Below are 20,422 nucleotides of genomic sequence, written 5' to 3'. Positions count from 1 at the left end.
CCACATCACAGCTAACCCCGCCCACACCAGGCTCTCTGTGTACAGTACATTGTCTATTGACTGTTAGCTGCTTATCACAGGAGGGGGCCTGGTTGGATGACTTGACACAAAGCAGCTAGTCACAGCAATGATAATGTCCTAATGATAAAACCTTCATTGTATGTAAACAGTACACAGCCTGATGAGTAACACATCGCTGAATTTAGTGTTTTTATGCTGTCCTCAGATTACATAGCAAAAATCTGCTGACAGATTCCTTTTAAAGAGAACCTGTCAGCAGCATTTTAGTAAGCAAAGTGCAGACAGGACCATATTGATTAAAATGATAGAAAGAAAGATGGTGAAGAAATCCGTTTTGTAGATTTAATATCTTCGTGCATCGGAGCAGGCCTGTGGATGGGACTGTGGGTAGGGTCTTCAGCTTTGTTCTGTCCGGGTGTATTTTCTTCAAATATATTTAAAATTTGGAGGCGGCACTTACGCAGATTGAGCTCTTTGGCGTCTGCAGGAAAATGGCGCAAGCAGCTGCGCATGCGTAGTTTTCTCTAACGGTAGGCTTCAGTAAAATGATACCGGTGACACTGAGCAATCTGCTCAAGCGCCGCCCTCCACTAGTACTAATAGTGGGCTTCAGTAAAATGGCGCCGGTCGCACTGAGCAATCTATGCATGCGCAGCCGTCTGCTCTATTTTCCTAAAGACTTAAAATAACTCAATCTGCGCAGGTGCCGTCTGTGGCTCGGATGGCGCCAGCTCAATTTTTTAAATAAATTAAAAGAAAATGTACCCAGACACAGCGGAGGGGGCAGAACAAAGCTGAAGACCCTCCCACAGGCCCGCCCCGATGCACGAAGATATGAATACAAGGAAACTTCAAAAACAGATTAAAGGAAATCTACTAAATGGATTTCTTCACCTGAGTTATCATTTTAATCAATATGACAGCGCCAATATGGCCCTGTCTATACTATACTTAGTAAAATGCAAATTAAAAACCCACAAGACATTGCACAAAAATTATCCAAACCCATTGATGACTGATTGGGCGACAGGTTAATGTGTATGGTGGCCTCCTGCCTCTCCCCTGCCAGGTGATGTCTGGGAACAGAAATAGCGGCATGTAGGAATTCCCAAGGCCGATCTTTTTGTTTTTCATGGAGATAAGTCACCTCCAGAAAAGTCTGTCAGTGGTTCTTTCATAGAGAAGACAGCAGTTCAGCCAAATATATCTAGTGTGAATACGTTCTTAAGTATCAAAATCACAATTGCAATAATTGAATAAAGGACACAGGAGAGATTAAGATATTGATGAGAAAAGAAGCCTAGCACTTGCATTTTAGATGTTTACTACTTCATACCTGGAATATAGGGTTGTGATGTCTCTCAATCAGCCTTTTATCTAATATATTAGTCCAGATATAAAAGAATAAACACCTAAAGAGCAGCTATTTTTTCATTTTATGTGGGAAACCTTGACATGATCACCTCTAGGACAAGTGTTGACTGGATCTACACTCGAGCTAAGGAGACTTTGTCCAGGGTAGACAGAGGTGGCACATTTACTAGGTTATGTACCCAGTGTTCAGTTAGTGGGCATCTGACTGATGTGATCGCACCCATTTACTAGAATGAAGAAGCAGTCATACTAACAAAGATTGGGCCCACATCATCTCTGCATGATGATCTCTGGAAGTTAATGGTCCACTATCAGCCCATCAAGGAAAAATTTCTAAAGACTGGACAATGTGACATTGGTGGCATATTCTACAAGTATGCCACCAATATGGTTCTAGGATAATGGTCTGGTCACAAGCTTATAACCTTGATAGATTGTTTTTAATTAGAGACCCATATTTTATTAGTTTGATCTGAAGCCCCATCTATTATAACTCTTAGCACCAGAAGGACTGTCGGTAATTTTATTGTTAAAGGGAGTATATTACAATATATTTTTTAAGTAATTTTTTATTTGTGTGTAGATTTTTTTCTTGTTTTTTTTGTACATGATTATGAATATGGACATGAGCTGCATTTAACATCATGTAGAGGTTTTTCTACTTCAATGGAAGTCTTCACACAGGCAGGACAGACATCTGTCTGAGATGGTTTAGTGAATCCTGCTTTGAGCAGGGGGTTGGACACAATGAACCCGGAGGTCACTTCCAACTCTACCATTCTATGATTCTTTACAAAAGGCACATGGATCATAGACTACGATTATCTGAAGATGTTTATTTACCTCTAAGGCTGTGTGCACACGTAGCGTTTTTAATGCGTTTTCGCGGCGATTTTTCCCCACAAAAACGCTATGTAATCCACCTGCCAGGTATTGCAATGGTAATACTGGTGTGCTGTGCACATGGTGCGGAAATTGCCGCTCAGGATTACCATTGCAGAAAAAAACGCAGCATGTCCATTGTGTGCGCGTTTCCACCGCGAATTCACACCCATTGACTTGAATTGAGCAACAGCAAATCTGCAGGTATAATATCTATACCTGTGGATTTGCTGCGCTTCAATTAAAGCCAATGGGTGTGAATTCGCGGCGGAAACTCACTGCGGGTGGTACCCAGGTCGGCAGAGGAGGACTACTACTCCTCTCATCTGACCGCCGCTCCTGCTGATAACAGCGAGAGCAGCGCGGCTGAGGGGATCAGTAGTCTCCTCAGCTGAGCCGAGCAGTTAAAAGAAAAAAACACTATACTCACCTGTCCGCCCCCCCCCCCAGGTGTCCTCTTGGCCCCCGGCTATGTCTTCAGTCTGGCGGTACACTGCAGTCATGTGAGCGATCAGCAGTGTACTGCCCTGCCTGTAACCTGCGGTCATGTGAGCGATCAGCTGATCGCTCACGTGACCTCATTGTGGGAACATTCTGAAGAATGTTCCTACCAATACTGGTGGTGAGCTCACCGGGGCTGATCAGCTAAGCTAATCTTCAGCTGATGAACCCCAGTGATCTCACTCCTGCAGCAGCAGTGTACACTGACAGTGATTTTACACTCCTGTCAGTATACATTGCTGTCTTCTACAGCAGTGACACCAGTGATTGCTGATGTCACTGTTGTAGAAGTGACACAGATTGCTGAGGGACAATTGTGACGGAATCGTGGACTGCCTCGTGACGGCAGACAGGTGAGGGATATGGTTGTTTGTTTTTTTACTTTTTTTTTTCAGAAGATCGAGGGCTTCTGGGACTGACAGTGCAATCAAAAAAATTTTAAAACCATGTGTTTTTTATTTCATTAAAATACTTTATTCTGGCCGTGTATTTATTGAAAAGGCGGCGATAACTTTACTACGCAGTTAGTAATGGGGGCGTCTTATAGACTAACCTGGGCTTCACGTCAGCCGCCAATACAAGGCTGATGTGAAACCCAACCCCATTACCCCACTCGCCACCGCTACAGGGCAGTGGGAAGAGCGGAGGCTAAGCGCCATATTTGGTGCATCTTATTAATGCTCCATTTCTGGGACTGCTGAGGGGTGATATTAATAACCACAGAGGGGGCTAGTATTCATGGCCCCTTCCCTGGCCATAAATATCAGCCCGCAGCTGTCTGTTTAGCCTTTTCTGGTTAGATTTTATAGGCGGACCCCACGTCAATTTTTTTTCTGGTGTCCCCTTGTAATCTATGCAGTAAAGGCTAAACAAACAGCTGAGGGCTGATATTAATAGCCAGGGAACATTGTTGGCTAATGGCCCCTTCCCTGGCTACTAATATCAGCTCCCAGCGGTCGGCTTTCCCTCTGCTGGTTATAAAAATGATGCGGGAGTCCACGCCATTTTTTAAAAAAAAATTTTTAGGCTGTGCCCACGATCCGGACGTATCAGTGCTTTGGACGCATATTTTTTGCTGCGTCCAAAACATTGCATTCTATTGAACGCAGGTAAATCCACATGTGTTCACTGAAATATGCGTATTTACCGCATTCAATACATTCTAGTGGTTAAATTTCTGTTGCGGAGACTAGCGACTCCGCAAGAGAATTTGACATGCTGCGGTCCTGAAAGGCGTGCCGCATGTCAGTGTCCACGGGTGATCCGCAGCCTCTGATGTATGCATAGTGGACATGGGATTTCTAGAGATCCCATCCACTATGCTGTAACATCTGGACGCTGCGGGTTTGACGCTGTATAAACACTCAGCGTCAAACCTGCAGCGGCTCCTGATCGTGGCCACGTACCCAAACTCACCCGCAGCATGTCAATTTCTGTAGCGGACACGCTAGACTCCACTGCAGATTTTAACCGCTTGAAGTGTCATTATATGGGGTGGATTCACATATACCGACAACAAAAGTGCGGCATTAGAACGCCGCATTTTGGACGCAGAAAAAATACGCTGTGTCCAGAGCGCTGCTGACTGCTGATTGGGGGGATAGAGCGGCTAACGAAACAACTGTGAGTTGTTAATAATGGTCAGAGACCATGTTTGCCTAATGGCACCTTCCTAGGCTAAAAATAGCAGCTCACAGCTATCCCAGAAATTACATAAATGGAAATGCTAATGGAATTAGCTGACACCTAGCTCTTTTGTTTGGTGATGACAAGGTGTCAATCAGATCCTTTCATCACCAAACCTAATTAAAGAGTTAAATAAACACATAGACACAGAGCAAACACTTTATTTGAAATACAACAGACACATTATTTAATCATTTAAATTAACCAATATACTCACCCCAGTTCTGAAGGTAATCCAAGTGTTTAAGCAATGTCCCACCAAATAACTTTATTTAGCTCCAAAAAGCTTTCATTCATGCACATAAACCCTTCAAAAACCGAATCAAAAATCACGGCAAAATCGCCGCAAAACAGCGCGGGCTTTTCCGCAGCATTTTTCCTGCCAAGGAGATGCAGAAATGCTCAGGAAATTTCTGCTTCAAATCCTGAACGTGCGCACATAGCCTAAAGGAGAATGTTGTGGGCATGCTTTGTGATCTGTGCAGAAGTCATTATGCGGGGAGAGAGAGGTGGTGAGCTGTGCTCATTACATATTATGAATGATGGATCTTGTGTTATCTGTGTATTCAGATGTCGTCAGGTTTACCTTAACTCAGATAGCACAGCACTGCAATATGACTGGAAAAAAAACAATCTATTTTTACAGCTGTGTTGATGGAAAAATTAAAAAGGTATAGCGCTTGAAAAATTTGTGACAGGGATAAACCATGACTACCACTGAATCAGTGTGTGTGCTTGGAGTTCTACACCAGAGATTTCATCATAGACCAACAGGTCCTAGCAGTTTTTGCCTGGTATATTTCATTATTCAGTTGCCTTTCCCATGGGAATTTGGCCAGTGTTGTATTTGTTCTAATGCAGGAAGAATTCACAGTTTCTGATATGGAGCTGGCATGTACGCTCAGTTCTTGGTAGGAATCCAGATGTTCTGTTTTGGGGAGAGCACTGGATTCCGTACACAGTAAAATCTTCTAAAACTAGAAGCAACATAAATCATCTACAATGTAAAAAAAATGTGAATTATCACCATTTATACAAATTTGATTTCCACAAGATAGGATGGTGGTCAAACATCTACTGCTTAGGTAGAACATATCCTTAGATGACCTCCTGTGCAGAATGAGACTCTAGATTGTCACATTTTTAATAACTGGGAGTAAAAATCTAAACTAGTTACAACATATAATACATATAATTTATAGTACTAGCAATGGTAGGTGAAAGTATAGTCCCAACTGTGCAGAATGAATTAAGTGTCTACACATGGCTGATGTCTAGGGTGCATTGATGCCGAACTGGCCTGGTAATTCTGGTAAATCCCAGTTAGGCCTGTCCGACAGTGAGTTTCATCTGTCCACAACTCTCTTCACATTATCTGTGTCCTCAGGACACACATACTGCTAAATAAGTACTCATTAAAGCAAGTGTAGTACTACAGAAAGTTAAAACTTAACATTTATTACAACTGAATAAAAAATGATACACAAGTCACAAGGACCTAAAAACGAGTGTAAGCCTGTCTGTGGTAGTGAGTAACCATATAAATCAGTAACTCATTATGTCCAGGAATACGAGCATATGTAATATCAACATAGTCTACCTGTAACATAACACAGAAAATGGCAGAAGATAGTGGAGCTCTCAAGACAATGTCTCAACATATCATGTCTCAGCACACAGGAACCTTAATATATTTACACTGATTATGGTGAGCATTTAAACCTTATATATATATATATATTAATGGAACGACCTCACCAAATAAAATGTCGGTTCTTGCTCTCTGGCTTAAAGACAGCTCCATGTGGTGGGGCATCCAAACCTTTTCAGCCTCCAGCAGCTCACAGCACACCACTCCCAACGCGTTTCATTGCCTCAGCTAATCATCAGGGGAGAAGAGGGTGTCATACAGTATAGAAGCTGGCATCAATCGCTCAGCCTATCCATTAGACAGCGCAAATATCCAGCAAGTAAGTCCTCCTTTTGAATATACCCGCGCTGACATGCGAGCGCGTCACTTCCGGTTCCGGCGAACTGACGTCCAGTATGTGGAACGCAGGTGCAGGCCGTGACACGCAAACGTCACATGCGGTGCGCGCGTCCCACAGGAAGCTGGCGCGCAGACCAGGATACAACGAGTAGGGGGAATAGACACAGTGTGCCCACACGTAGCACACTGCGGTGGGTGGTAACGAAAACCCCCACCCAGAATCACCCCAGCCAGGAGGAGTGTCCGAAAAAAAACAGTATAGGACACTACTCCAGCCACATACCATATGCCGCGCAGTATAGAATAACCACGCATAGCATACCCCAATGGTCATTGGACCGGAGATACTTCACAGGTCAAGTCAGACCAGTGGTACTGAGGCAAAAGCAAAACGAGCACACATAAAGCCCAAAAAGAGGAGAAAGTTGAGGCCAAACAGTTTGAAAGTGTAAAAATAGTTATAAGGAGAGAACTGGGTAGGACCGCACCTCCAGAGAAAAGGGGGGGGGGGGGGAGGCGCTGTCTAATGGATAGGCTGAGCGATTGATGCCAGCTTCTATACTGTATGACACCCTCTTCTCCCCTGATGATTAGCTGAGGCAATGAAACGCGTTGGGAGTGGTGTGCTGTGAGTTGCTGGAGGCTGAAAAGGTTTGGATGCCCCACCACATGGAGCTGTCTTTAAGCCAGAGAGCAAGAACCGACATTTTATTTGGTGAGGTCGTTCCATTAACATATATATATAAGGTTTAAATGCTCACCATAATCAGTGTAAATGTATTAAGGTTCCTGTGTGCTGAGACATGATATGTTGAGACATTGTCTTGAGAGCTCCACTATCTTCTGCCATTTTCTGTGTTATGTTACAGGTAGACTATGTTGATATTACATATGCTCGTATTCCTGGACATAATGAGTTACTGATTTATATGGTTACTCACTACCACAGACAGGCTTATACTCGTTTTTAGGTCCTTGTGACTTGTGTATCATTTTTTATTCAGTTGTAATAAATGTTAAGTTTTAACTTTCTGTAGTACTACACTTGCTTTAATACCTACTTTATTGTGTGGTTATCCTGGAACCCCTATTGCTGTACTTTGTTATTTAAATAAGTACTCACAGCAAAACATGTATCACCTACTCCGTCCTTAAATGTGTCTTTAACCCCTTTACCCCCGACGGTGGTTTGCACGTTAATGACCAAGTCAATTTTTACAATTCTGACCACTGTCACTTTATGAGGTAATAACTCTGGAACGCTTCAACGGATCAAACTGATTCTGAGACTGTTTTTTCATGATGTATTGTACTTCATGATAGTGGTAAAATTTCTTCAATATCACTTTCTTGAAAAAATCTGAAATTTGGTGAACATTTTGAAAATTTCGCAATTATCAAAATTTGAATTTTCACGCCCTTAAATCAGAGAGATATGTCACACAAAATACTTAATAAATAACATATCCCACATATCTATTTTACATCGGCACAATTTCCCCTCAAGGTGCTCAAAACCACATTCAAGAAGTTTATTAACCCTTCAGGTGCTTCACATTAATTTTTGGAATGTGGAAGAAAAAAAATTAACATTTATTTTTTTTCACAAAAATGTTACTTTAGACCCAATTTTTTTATTTTTGCAACGGTAGCAGAAAAAAATGGATGCCAAAATTTGTTGTGCAATTTTTACCTGAGCACGCAGATACCCCATATGTGGGGAAAAAACACTGTTTGGGCACACGGCAGGGCTCGGAAAGGAAGGAGCGCCAATTGACTTTTTGAATGTAAAATTTGTTTGAATAATTAGCGGACGCCATGTTGCGTTTGGAGAGCTCCTGATGTGCCTAAACAGTGGAAACCCCCCACAAGTGACACCATTTTGGAAACTAGACCCCTCAGGGAACTTATCTAGATGTGTGGTGAGCACCTTGAATCCCCAGGTGCTGCACAGAAGTTTATAACATTGAGCCGTAAAAATCTAATTTTCACATTTTTCCCACAAAAATGTTTTTCAGCCCCCAATTTTGCATTTTTATAAGGGTAACAGGAGAAATTGCACCATTCAACTTGTTGTGCAATTTCTCCTGAGTAAGCAGATACCCCCTATGTGGGAGAAAACCACTGTTTGGGCGCACTGCAGGGTTCGGAAGGGAAGGAGCGCCATTTGGACTTTTTGAATGTAAAATTTGCTTGAATAATTAGCGGATGCCATGTCGCGATACCAGATTCATATCGGGTTTTTATGATTGACAGCTGTCACACACTAAAAAACTCTTTTTTTTGCACAGACTAGTTTTTGCATTGCCATATTTTGAGAGCTATAATTTTTCCATATTTTGGCCGACAGAGTCATATGACAGCTTGTTTTTTGCGGGACAAGTTGACGTTTTTATTGGTACTATTTTCAGGCACATGACATTTTTTGATCGCTTTCTATTCCGATTTTTGGGAGGCAGAATAAACAAAAACCATCATTTCAGGAATTGTTTTTTTGGGTTTCTTTTTGGGTAAAATTGATAAGGTAGCTCTGTTCTTCGGGTCAGTACGTTTACAGCGGTACCACATTTATATTTTTTTTATGTTTTGGTGCTTTTACACAATAAAAACCATTTTCTAGAAATAATTTTTTTTTGTATCGCTTAATTCTAAGAGCTTTAACTTTTTTATTTTTCTGCTGATGGAGCTGTATGGCGGCTTGTTTTTTGCAGGACAAGATGACGTTTTCCGTAATACCATTTTTATTTATATTCGTCATTTTGATTGCGTTTTACTCCATTTTTTGTTTGGCGGTATGATGATAAGGCATCGTTTTTTGCTTCGTTTTGTATTTATTTTTTTTACCATGTTCACTAAAGGGGTTCATTTGTGGGACAGTTATATAGGTCAGGTCGTTCCGTACCAAATATGTGTACTTTTATTGTTGTTTTTTTTTCGAGGATCGCTTGTGCATGGCAGGCAGCCGCGAAACATATGGGGTGGAGACTCGAGCATGTCACTCGAGCACCCGCAATACTGGGTGCATACCCGAGCACCCAATGCAAACTCATGCAAACAATACTAACCCTAACCCTAGCACAACCCTAACCCTAATTCTTTTTTTTTAACTTTTACACTTTGTCCCACTATGGGACTTTCATTTTTTGCAGGCTGATCGCTTGCACAGCATAAGGATGAAGTATCATTCCCTATGCTGTGCAGGCTGTCAGCCCTGCACACACAAGCTAGGTAGATTGTGCACTGAGTACGATCTACCTATCTTGCTATCTTGCTGATGCCTGGTGACCCGGATGTCGTCTTGACGACATCGGGTCACCATAGCAACTATCCGGACCCAGCATACACAGCACGGGATGCCGGATAGAAGGTAAGAGGAGCGCTCGCACCGGAAATGCTGCGATCGACTTTGATCGATCGCAGCATTTCGGGGGTTAATGTGCCGAGAGCGGTGCGGCACCGCTCCTAGCACATAGTACCAGGTGTCTGCTGTAACAAACATCTGACATACGCCGGCGATCGCGCCAGCACAGGCTCTGTGCGTGCGCGATTACCCGGGCATAATAATACGTATCTGGTCCAATAGGCCCAGGGCGCAGATAAGTATTATTACACCCCACGTCAGAATGGGGTTAAAGTAGTGTAAGAATTAAAATCACATTGGAGTTTATGTGTGGACTGTAAGTGTCTTTTACAAAGTAAGTGTGTGAATCATCGTTCTTAGGCTCAATAGATTTACACTTGTGGAAGCAGAACCGCCCCACACAGTAGTTCCTGTGTGAGCCGGCAATGGTGAGGAGCACCCACGTGAAGAGGAGCGGAGCAATGCTGTAAACTGGGAAAGATGGCAATTTGTAAGTATTTAATGCATCTGCATTACACTACAGACACTTTTAGAATGGATTAGGGATGCAATGTTTGCTGAGAATCATCCTTTCCAGAGAGCCATCAGCCATGCAGCGGAAGTCAGGCGGCAATTCACTGAGTTGCCTCAAGGGCCAGTGACTGCAGTAGAGAAGCGCATCACCGCTCGGCATGGGAGCAAGGTATTAGTTTATTTAATTCTTTGGTGGGCATAGTAGGGGCATTATAATTATAAGGAAACAGAGGGGATATTACTACTATAGGGTTTGATTTTTAATAAAATGGTGAACCAGGGAAAATGTGGGGCAGTGTTTTTTTAAGCAAAAGTTTTTTGTGTGTGTTTTATTTTTACTTAGTGGGTTAGTAATGGGTGATAGACACTTCTCCATTACTAGCACCAGGGCTTGATGCAAGTTGAGATTTTGGATAATTCACAGCTGACATCAACCCCAAACCCCATTACCCCGATTGCCAACGCACCAGGGCAATCGGGAAGAGCCAAAAGCAAAGTGCCAGAATTGGCGCAACTAATGTGGTGTTACTTCTGGGGTGATTGTCAGCTGGTATTTTTAGGCTGGGAAGGGCCCAATAACTATGGACCTTCCCAGCCTGATAATATCAGCTCTCAGCTGTCTGCTTTACCTTGGCTGGTTACAAAAAAATAGGGTTATTTATTTAATCATAAAAAGCTGTCCAATAAGCTCCACAGGGTGTAATTTTATTATATGTCGGGGGGTTGTGCAACTATATGTCTGTCGCTTTGTCTATATGTCTTGTCTATATATGTCTGTCTGTCTATATGTCTGTCTGTATGACTGTATGTCTATATGTCTGTGTGTCTATATCTATCTATCTATATCTATTATACACTGCTCAAAAAAATAAAGGGAACACTTAAACAACAGAATATAACTCCAAGTAAATCAAACTTCTGTGAAATCAAACTATCCACTTAGGAAGCAACACTGATTGACAATCAATTTGACATGCTGTTGTGCAAATGGAGTAGACAATAGATGGAAATTATTGGCAATTATCAAGACACCCTCAATAAATGAGTGTTTCTGCAGGTGGGGACCACAGACCACATCTCAGTACCAATGCTTTCTGGCTGATGTTTTGGTCACTTTTGAATGTTGGTTGTGCTTTCACACTCGTGGTAGCATGAGACGGACTCTACAACCCGCTGAAGTTGCTCAGGTAGTGCAGCTCATCCAGGATGGCACATCAATGCGAGCTGTGGCAAGAAGGTTTGCTGTGTCTGTCAGCGTAGTGTCCAGAGGCTGGAGGAGCTACCAGGAGACAGGCCAGTACACCAGGAGACGTGGAGGGGGCCGTAGGAGGGCAACAATCGAGCAGCAGCACCGCTACCTCTGCCTTTGTGCAAGGAGGAACAGGAGGATCACTGCCAGAGCCCTGCAAAATGACCTCCAGCAGGCCACAAATGTGCATGTGCCTGCACAATCGGTTAGAAACCGACTCCATGAGGGTGGTATGAGGGCCCGACGTCCACAGATGGGGGTTGTGCTCACAGCCCAACACCGTGCAGGACGCTTGGCATTTGCCACAGAACACCAGGATTGTCAAGGTCGCCACTGGCGCCCTGTGCTCTTCACAGATGAAAGCAGGTTCACACTGAGCACATGTGACAGACGTGACAGAGTCTGGAGACGCCGTGGAGAGCGATCTGCTGCCTGCAACATCCTTCAGCATGACCGGTTTGGCAGTGGGTCAGTAATGGTGTGGGGTGGCATTTCTTTGAAGGGCCGCACAGCCATCCATGTGCTCACCAGAGGTAGCCTGACTGCCATTAGGTACCGAGATGAGATCCTCAGACCCCTTGTGAGACCATATGCTGGTGCGGTTGGCCCTGGGTTCCTCCTAATGCAGGACAATGCCAGACCTCATGTGGCTGGAGTGTGTCAGCAGTTCCTGCAAGATGAAGGCATTGAAGCTATGGACTGGCCCGTCCGTTCTCCAGACCTGAATCCGATTGAGCACATCTGGGACATCATGTCTCGCTCCATCCACCAACGTTACTTTGCACCACAGACTGTCCAGGAGTTGGCGGATGCTTTAGTCCAGGTCTGGGAGGAGATCCCACAGGAGACCATCCGCAACCTCATCAGGAGCATGCCCAGGCGTTGTAGGGAGGTCATACAGGCACGTGGAGGCCACACACAATACTGAGCCTCATTTTGACTTGTTTTAAGGACATTACATCAAAATTGGATCAGCCTGTAGTGTTTTTTTCCACTTTAATTTTGGGGGTGACTCCAAATCCAGGCCTCCATTGGTTAATAAATGTGATTTCCATTGATGATTTTTGTGTGATTTTGTTGTCAGCACATTCAACTTTCTACAGAACAAAGTATTCAATGAGAATATTTCATTCATTCAGATCTAGGATGTGTTATTTGAGTGTTCCCTTTATTTTTTTGAACAGTGTATATCTCTATCTATTCTATTGTGTATCTCTATAGTATTCATTGATGTTCAAAAATGCAGGTGAAAAACACATGCAAAAATGCGGCAAAACAAGCGCAATTTTACCGCTGCATTTTTCCTGCCAAGAGATGTAGAAATGGTGCCGAAATTTCTGCATCTAAATACTCAACGTGTGCACATACCTTAATTGTCTCTTGCATCCCAACTATTGCCTTTAAGTAGCAAAAACATAAATAACAGTTTTTGCATTTAACGGTCTATTGGAAAACATTTCAGCTCTCGGTAAAATAACATTTGACAATGTATTAGTATAGAGCTTTTATGACTATAGATGTGTTCGGGACACATTGTTCATTTTTCAATATGCCGAGAATGCTCAAAGCTATTCACACTGTGCATATGATGTAATTACACCCACTGCACATAGGAGGTTTATAGAGCGCTCCTAGTTTATCCCAGATGATAATGTCATATTGCAAGATTATGCTTCTGACTCGCCCCCTGGGCCGTGGGGCACTCGGAACCGGGCAATAGGGAGACGATGGGGGTAGTAGTGGCGACCCGGTCCCGTGGCTCAGGGTGGTCAGACCAGTGGCAGTCTTTTAGATGTTTTAGATAATGTCCGACTACGCCACCCGTAGATTGCGGTTATTAGGAACCGCCGCTGCAGGGCAGACCGCTGGGGCCGATGATGTATGCAGCTGGGATGGTGTGACTCCCCACGGGAAGAGTGCGGACCCAGGGCAGTGTAGTGGATGGTGGGAGTGATGGTGGTGAGAGTCCCAGTACCGTTAGTGCTGGAGGAGCGAAAGAGCACACAGACAACGTACTGCAGTCCAATGTCTTTTACTCACAGTTCAGGTACTCCGGGTCACTTCTGTACAGGTAATGACCGCCCGAGCCGTGCTGCGTCCACCAGGTGAGGGGCTCGGTCAACTCCCAGGCAGCTCAGGAATATGGCACAGGACCCCCTTCTTTCCTTTCTCTGGCCTGCCTCACCAGTGACCCACTTTTGTCCAGCTGCCGCGGACTTGTGCGGGTAAACGTGGGCCCCGTTCTCCGCTGTCCTATATGGTGCCTTCCTAGCAGGTTTGATGAGGTGTCGCACCAATAAATGATCACGACGTCCGGTCTTTGGCTGAGGGTTGTTTCTCCTCCACCAACTTGGGATCCGGTACCCTTAATCTGCCTGACCCTGCACCCTGGATTCTCGTGGGTTCTTAGGGTCCCTTCCACCTTCTTGTTCCTGAGCCCTTCTGTTCCTCTGTCTCTTCTTCTCCTTTTCTGTTCTGTCTTCTCCTCCTTCCCTTGGCCTCTTCTCCAGGCCCACTTCTCCTTCTCCTCTCAGGCTCCGGCCTTTTCTCTAGGCCTGCCTCTGAGCAGAGCTCCTACAGAGCCTCTGCTCCCTGTCTTCTCTCTCTGCACAGACTGAACTTCTCTTCTCTCAGAGCTAAGATGGTGCCCACCTTTTATACCTCCCTCTGACCATGAGCCCAGGTGACCAGCAACCAATGGGCTCCTTCCTACGCTCAGGAACCAACCCCTATCTGCCCCTACAGCACTGGGTGTTCCACCCCCCTCCCCACTCCAGTCAGGGACATAGTCGGTCGTGCCTGCACTTCTGTCTAGTGGGAGCACCGTTGAGCTGTCCTTCGGAAATGGGGCGTGTGTGCTGTATGCAGCTAACTGAGCCCTGGTCCATACTCCATCCTTACCCGGGAGTGGAATATCACACCTCTGGCAGAGGTGCAATACCCCTGTAGTAGCCGAACCCTCAGGGCGCTACACTTCCACTTTCTGATCAATTGGGGCCTTAATCTCTGGGGCGCCCAACAATCCACAAAATTGTCTGGGTCAGATGGCACAGAATGCAAACCACCTGTCGCTTGTCGGCAGCACATTCCCTGAAGAAATGCCTCGTCAGGTAGCTCTTTTGAGCTGTATTTGGTGTGCTGATTTCAACGGCACGGTGGGCAATAGCAGCCAACGTTCTGGCTGGGGGCCGCCTACTGTGCCTTTGCACTCTGCTCCCTCTTTTGCTGTGCAGCTGGGGCAGCGTGACCACCTCATCTTCCTCCGAACTGCACACGTCACTAGGATGCCCTCCGCTCCATGTGGGGTCTAGGACCTCATTATTCCCGCATCATCTTCCACCAACTCCTCACCCTGGCCCTCTTTGCCAGTCTGCACACTGCAGAAAGACGGTGCAGTTGGCACCTGTGTTTCGACATCAGAGATGTGCTGCGGTGGTCCACTGACCGTGTGCACTAGCCCTCCCATATACTCATCCTCCAACATAACAAGTGGTTGGGCATCAGTGCACTCAGCCTCTTCCACTCCTGGAGCAGTGCCCGGTGGATGCCCACAAGACCCCAGCCAGCGGAGTAATCAAAAAGCTGCATGACTTGGGGCTCACACTGCTTGGCTGATTTGCAAAGGGGTGAGGTGGAAGCTGGATGAACATGGTCCTCAGGTGCCAACTGCGCACTTTCTGCACTGGACCGTGTGATGGAAGAAAATGTGAAGGAACTGGAGCCACTCTCACCAATCCAATCTACCACCTTTTCAACATCTTGTGGCCTCTTCATTCTTGCAGCGGTATTAAGGACTACAAAAGGATGCATAACGTCCTGTCACCTGCGTACACCAGAGGAAGGTGTTGTATTTGGGCACGTAGCAGGTATAGAACGACCACGTCCTCTCCCTGCATCAGCTAGATCACCACCATCAGCAGCTACACCAGCACCACCACAGCCATGTCCCCTATTGGATGCTCTCCTGATTTTTGGAAGTGTTTTTTCTAAACACTACTCTAAAGAGATGGCGGAAGAATAGATTTACTTATTTGCAACAGTACTAGAAAACACACAGCGCTCCTGAAAAATAATTTTTTGTTACAAGAAATGACAACGAGACGGTTGATGCCAATTATTTAGTTCCCAGACTACTAAAAAAACACATACTAGTCCAGAAAAATCATTTTTTGTGCCTAGAAATGACAACTAGACCGCATAATCGGCCCGAATCTCTTGCATGAGAGAATATACGCCAGTGTGACCCCAGCCTTATACATATACATTCATACATAGACAGTCTACTTATTTGGTAGTTGCTATTCATAGTTCACTCTCCCAGTGCAAAAGATAACAGAGCAGCTGACAAGGAGCTGCAGAAAACTCTGTGAAAGAGAACAGACAAGACTGATAACAGCTTCCTGCTCCTGCCCTGCTGACCATGCTGTGAGCCCTCATCCCCTGACCTCTACTCTTTGACCCTGAGATGCTGAGGACAGTTCCCAGAGTAAAAAAAGAAGACAGTGGAGGATGCACCCAGCACAATGTGCGCCCTGCTGTGCAGCCTTCACTCTCCTGTCCTCTAAGTAATCACCATTGGGGCGCTGTGCAGGAGGACAGAGACAGAGGCATTAGTAGCCAGTGAGCGCTTATCAGACTGATGAGGAAGCGTTCATTGGCCAGTGACCTCTCTTCCTGCATGACATACTCTCTTTTTTGCTGGCCAAGACTGGAGCAGCGAATGCCATGCACCTCAGTATCTGTGCGCGATCTTTGCAGAGCTGACTGTTGCATTACAAAAGTTGACAGTTTTTTCGTGAAAATTGCATCCCTCCCCTTATGATGTGAGGTGGTGCACCAGGTAGCCGCCTACCTTGTCTACCCCTTGTCCCAGCCCTGCCAAAGCAATGGGTATGTATTTTGCAAATCAAATACAAAATTATTGCATTTTCACATATTAATCTGAGGCTGCCAGTTAATTTTCTTCAATGGATTTGCAGTTTGAAGTGCTGCAGATTGACATGACAATTAGCCCCTTTCTATGCGATCAACATGTGTGTATCTTATTTGCCAACTTTTACATGCACTATTCATGAGCAAATTTACCTTAACACATAAATGGGGCTGCCAAAATAATTTTGGATATTTTTAGGTACTACTGCTGGTATATTCACATGCTTCAGATTTGTTGCAGAAATTTCTGTGATTTTTTCATTTCTGAAATATTTTGCACCAGATCTGCAGCTAGAGCAAGGGTCTCAAACTCGGCTGGGTATATGGGCCGCACATGGAAAAAATTTGAATTTGGGGGGCCGCATTCTTTGTTCAATGTGACATTTTTAATGATACCATTTTTTTTTGTATACACCTTTTGAACATTTTTGCCGTGTTTATTTTTTTATAGCTTCGGTCGTTATGGATGTGGCGATAATAAACGTGTACTTTTTTGTGTTTACTTTAGTTTACATATAAAACAGCATTTTTAGTACAGAATATTTTTTCATGCTTTATTTTTATATTTATTTTTTTGATTTTTACAATTTTGTTTCCCCCAATAGGCCACATACAGAAAAATTGTCTTACAATTAGCATCATATAGTAATAATGGCAAACATCTTGTAGTAATGTCCCCATCTTGTACTAATGTGCCCCATCCAGGTCCCCATCCTGTGGCTATGTGCCCCATCCAGGTCCCCATCCTGTGGCTATGTGCCTCATCCAGGTCCCCATCTTGTGGCTATGTGCCCCATCCAGGTCCCCATCCTGTGGCTATGTGCCCCATCCAGGTCCCCATCTTGTGGCTATGTGCCCCATCCAGGTCCCAATCCTGTGGCTATGTGTCTCATCCAGGTCCCCATCTTGTGGCTATGTGCCCCATCCAGGTCCCCATCTTGTGGCTATGAAGCCCATCCAGGTCCCCATCTTGTGGCTATGTGCCCCATCCAGGTCCCCATCTTGTGGCTCTGTGCCCCATCCAGGTCCCCTTCTTGTGGCTATGTGCCCCATCCAGGTCCCCATCTTGTGGCTCTGTGCCCCATCCAGGTCCCCATCCTGTGGCTATGTGCCCCATCCAGGTCCCCATCTTGTGGCTATGTGCCCCATCCAGGTCCCAATCCTGTGGCTATGTGCCCCATCCAGGTCCCCATCTTGTGGCTATGTGCCCCATCCAGGTCCCCATCTTGTGGCTCTGTGCCCCATCCAGGTCCCCATCTTGTGGCTATGTGCCCCATCCAGGTCTCCATCTTGTGGCAATGTTCCCCATCCTGGCCCCCATCTTGTACTAATGTGCCTCATCCAGGTCCCCATCTTGTGGCTATGGGCCCCATCCAGGTCCCCATCTTGTGGCTATATAGCCCATCCAGGTCCCCATCTTGTGGCTATGTGCCCCATCCAGGTCCCCATCTTGTGGCTCTGTGCCCCATCCAGTTCCCCATCTTGTGGCTATGTGCCCCATCCAGGTCCCCATCTTGTGGCTCTGTGCCCCATCCAGGTCCCCATCCTGTGGCTGTGTGCCCCATCCAGGTCCCCATCTTGTGGCTATGTGCCCCATCCAGGTCCCCATCTTGTGGCCATGTAACCCATCCAGGTCCCCATCTTGTGGCTATGTGCCCCATCCAGGTCCCCATCTTGTGGCTATGTGCCCCATCCAAGTCCCCATCTTGTGGCTATGTGCCCCATCCAGGTCCCATCTTGTGGCTCTGTGCCCCATCCAGATCCCCATCCTGTGGCTATGTGCCCCATCCAGGTCCCCATCTTGTGGCTATGTGCCCCATCCAGGTCCCAATCCTGTGGCTATGTGCCCCATCCAGGTCTCCATCTTGTGGCTATGTGCCCCATCCAGGTCCCCATCTTGTGGCTCTGTGCCCCATCCAGGTCCCCATCTTGTGGCTATGTGCCCCATCCAGGTCTCCATCTTGTGGCAATGTTCCCCATCCTGGCCCCCATCTTGTACTAATGTGCCTGATACAGGTCCCCATCTTGTGGTTATGTGCCCCATCCAGGTCCCCATCTTGTGGCTATGTGCCCCATCCAGGTCCCCATCTTGTGGCTATGTAGCCCATCCAGGTCCCCATCTTGTGGCTATGTGCCCCATCCAGGTCCATCTTGTGGCTCTGTGCCACATCCAGGTCCCCAACTTATGGCTATGTGCCCCATCCAGGTCCCCATCTTGTGGCTATGTGCCCCATCCAGGTCCCAATCCTGTGGCTATGTGCCCCATCCAGGTCCCCATCTTGTGGCTATGTGCCCCATCCAGGTCCCCATCTTGTGGCTCTGTGCCCCATCCAGGTCCCCATCTTGTGGCTATGTGCCCCATCCAGGTCCCCATCTTGTGGCTCTGTGCCCCATCCAGTTCCCCATCCTGTGGCTATGTGCCCCATCCAGGTCCCCATCTTGTGGCTATGTGCCCCATCCAGGTCCCAATCCTGTGGCTATGTGCCCCATCCAGGTCCCCATCTTGTGGCCATGTGCCCCATCCAGGTCCCCATCTTGTGGCTCTGTGCCCCATCCAGGTCCCCATCTTGTGGCTATGGGCCCCATCCAGGTCTCCATCTTGCGGCAATGTTCCCCATCCTGGCCCCCATCTTGTACTAATGTGCCTCATCCAGGTCCCCATCTTGTGGCTATGTGCCCCATTCAGGTCCCCATCTTGTGGCTATGTAGCCCATCCAGGTCCCCATCTTGTGGCTATGTGCCCCATCCAGGTTCCCATCTTGTGGCTCTGTGCCCCATCCAGGTCCCCATTTTGTGGCTATGTGCCCCATCCAGGTCCCCATCTTGTAGCTCTGTGCCCCATCCAGGTCCCCATACTGTGGCTATGTGCCCCATCCAGGTCCCCATCCTGTGGCTATGTACCCCATCCAGGTCCCCATCTTGTGGCTATGTAACCCATCCAGGTCCCCATCTTGTGGCAATGTGCCACATCCAGGTCCCCATCTTGTGGCTCTGTGCCCCATCCAGGTCCCCATCTTGTGGCTATGTGCCCCATCCAGGTCCCCATCTTGTGGCTCTGTGCCCCATCCAGGTCCCCATCCTGTGGCTATGTGCCCCATCCAGGTCCCCATCTTGTGGCTATGTGCCCCATCCAGGTCCCACTCCTGTGGCTATGTGCCCCATCCAGGTCCCCATCTTGTGGCTATGTGCCCCATCCAGGTCCCCATCTTGTGGCTCTGTGTCCCATCCAGGTCCCCATCTTGTGGCTATGTGCCCCATCCAGGTCTCCATCTTGTGGCAATGTTCCCCATCGTGGCCCCCATCTTGTACTAATGTGCCTCATCCAGGTCCCCATCTTGTGGCTATGTGCCCCATCCAGGTCCCCATCTTGTGGCTATGTGCCCCATCCAGGTCCCCATCTTGTGGCTATGTAGCCCATCCAGGTCCCCATCTTGTGGCTATGTGCCCCATCCAGGTCCCCATCTTGTGACTCTGTGCCCCATCCAGGTCCCCATCTTGTGGCTATGTGCCCCATCCAGGTCCCCATCTTGTGGCTATGTGCCCCATCCAGGTCCCAATCCTGTGGCTATGTGCCCCATCCAGGTCCCCATCTTGTGGCTATGTGCCCCATCCATGTCCCCATCTTGTGGCTCTGTGCCCCATCCAGGTCCCCATCTTGTGGCTATGTGCCCCATCCAGGTCTCCATCTTGTGGCAATGTTCCCCATCCTGGCCCCCATCTTGTACTAATGTGCCTCATCCAGGTCTCCATCTTGTGGCTATGTGCCCCATCCAGGTCCCCATCTTGTGGCTATGTAGCCCATCCAGGTCCCCATCTTGTAGCTACGTGCCCCATCCAGGTCCCCATCTTGTGGCTACGTGCCCCATCCAGGTCCCCATCTTGTGGCTATGTGTCCCATCCAGGTCACCATCTT

This window comes from Phyllobates terribilis, unplaced genomic scaffold (assembly GCF_046119375.1).
Source record: "Phyllobates terribilis strain yellow unplaced genomic scaffold, ASM4611937v1 Scaffold_5__5_contigs__length_657084704, whole genome shotgun sequence".
NCBI lineage: Eukaryota > Metazoa > Chordata > Amphibia > Anura > Dendrobatidae > Phyllobates > Phyllobates terribilis.
Note: the sequence above shows the minus strand (reverse complement) of the source record.